Here is a 2,500-nt window from a genome sequence, read left to right on the forward strand (position 1 = left end):
GCACAAGATTTGTGAAGGTGAGGTTCCCCAAAGAAGTGGCATCACTCCCTTATAGCACAAAGATGGAAACAGCGGAAGGGCCGCAGTATTTTAGGGTGATGCACAGCCATCAGGTGAAGACCTGTAGGCTGTGCATGAGCCCAGGACATCTGATGAAAGAGTGCCCAGAATTCAAGTGCTATAAGTGTGAGGAAAGGGGACATTTTGCACGAGACTGCAATGCTGTCAGGTGCCCGGATTGCCAAAATTTTTTAAATAAATGTGAATGCTTGATGGAGGTAGGACGAAGGGAAGAAAAGGTGGACGGACAGGTGCATGAAGGAAACAATGAGGAAGAGAGACATTGTGAAGAAAGACAAGAAGAAGATGAATCGCAACCAAACAAAGCAGAGGAAGGAACAAACAACAGACCGGAAGGAGAAGGAGAAAATGAAAAGGACGATGAACAGATAAGAGAAGAGGACACGCAAGAACAGGACAAAGAAAGTGACAACGAAGGAGAAATAAGGATTGAAGAGGACGAGAAGGAAAAAGAGGAGAGGGGACAAGTACGAAGAAGATCGATAAAGGTAAAGCCAAATATAGAAACTGCAAGAAAAAAAGTGAAATGTTTAAACATGTTTGAGGCGTTAAAGGAACTGGAGGAGAAAGACTGAGAATGATGGGTTTTAGATTTTTATTCTTTTTCTTTTTAATGGTTTTAAGTGTTGTGACTTTTAATGCGAGAGGACTTTTGGACTTGAAGAAATTTGAAAATGTAAAAGAAAAATGTAAAAGAGAAGACATTATAGTACTACAAGAAACAAACTGGAGAGAAAATGTGATGAATGATTACAAAAAGAGATGGGAAGGAGGGATTTTATACAATAATGGAGATGGGAGGTTGGGGAGAGGTGTGGCTTTTTTAATGAAGGATGATGTTTTTAAAGCAAGTAAAATTTTATACAAAGATACGATGGGGAAATGTATGGTGGTTGAGACAAAGCATGAAGGAAGAGAATTGACTTTAGTAAATGTACATGCACCATCGGAGGAGAAGGAAAAGAAAGAGTTTTTTAAAGTTTTAAGGAGTTTTATAAAAAAGTATAAGGAAATAATAATGATGGGGGATTTTAACACGGTTTTTAGTAAACAAGACATGGCAGATGGAATGGTTTTTAAAACTGATACAGGGAGGAAAGAATTAAAAGCATTGATGGCAGAAAATAATATGATAGATGTGTGGAGAGAAAGAAATGAAAGGAAAAAAGAATTTTCAAGGAGACAAATAGTAGGGCAATTTGTGTGCAGGACAAGAATTGATTTTATTTTATGTACAAGGAATGTGGAGAATTTTATCGAAAATATTAATTATGAAGACACAGGTTTTAGCGATCACAGGTTTTTATTTTTTAAAATGGACTGGAATAAAGTGCAAAGAGGGCCAGGAATATGGGTTTTAAATACAAAAATGTTAGAAAATGAAGACTATGTTTTAAAAGTTAAAGGAATTATAGAAAAAGAAAAGGAAAATGAAATGTATGAAGAAGATAAGAGAATATGGTGGGAGAACGTAAAGTTTTTAATTAAAAAATTCTCGATTAAGTATTGTAGTAAAATACGCAAATGCAAAAGATACAAAGAAAAAGAAATAAAGGAAAGTTTGGAAGTGGAATTGAGTAAAGAAAATAAAGATATACAAAAGATAAAGGAAATAGAGGAAAAACTGAAAGAAATAGAGGAAAAAGAATATGAGGGGGCAAGGTTAAGAAGCAAAGCTAAATATACAGTGGAGGGAGAAAAATGCACAAAGTTCTTTTTTGATTTGGAAAAAAAGAGAGGGAAAGCTGAAACGATAAAAGAGATAAGAGGAAAAAATGGAGAAATTGTAGAAGGGAATGAACACATTTTAGAAGAAATAAAGTTTTTTTATGAAGATCTTTTTAGTACAAGAGGTGTAGAAGAAAACGAAAAAAGAGAATTGTTGAATCAGATAAAAGCAAAAATTAGCGAGGAAGATAAAAGAGAATGCGATCAAAAAATCAGACAAGAAGAGATAGAAAGAGCAATACAGCAGCTGAATAAAAAGAAAAGTCCGGGAATAGATGGTTTAGGAAGTGAATTTTATATATGTTTTAAAGAGACTTTAACCAAGATTTTAAAGGAAGTTTTTAGAGAAATCTTTGAAAAAGAGGAAGTTAATGAAAGAATGGGGATGGGGATAACAAAACTGATATATAAAAGGAAAGGAGAAAAAGTAGATTTAAAAAATTACAGGCCGATCACGATGCTGAACACAGATTTTAAGATTTTAGCGAAGGTTTTAGCAAACAGATTAAAGGAAGTAATGCCAAGTATCATAGAAACAAACCAAGCATACGGAGTAAAAGGAAGAGATATAGCGGATATAACAATGAGCATAAGAGACACAATATGGTATATGAAAGAAAAAAATGAAGATGGTTACGTAATTAGTCTAGATTTTGAAAAAGCTTTTGATAGGGTTGAACACGGGTATTTA

The sequence above is a fragment of the Onychostoma macrolepis genome, chromosome 04 (assembly GCF_012432095.1).
Source record: "Onychostoma macrolepis isolate SWU-2019 chromosome 04, ASM1243209v1, whole genome shotgun sequence".
Lineage (NCBI taxonomy): Eukaryota > Metazoa > Chordata > Actinopteri > Cypriniformes > Cyprinidae > Onychostoma > Onychostoma macrolepis.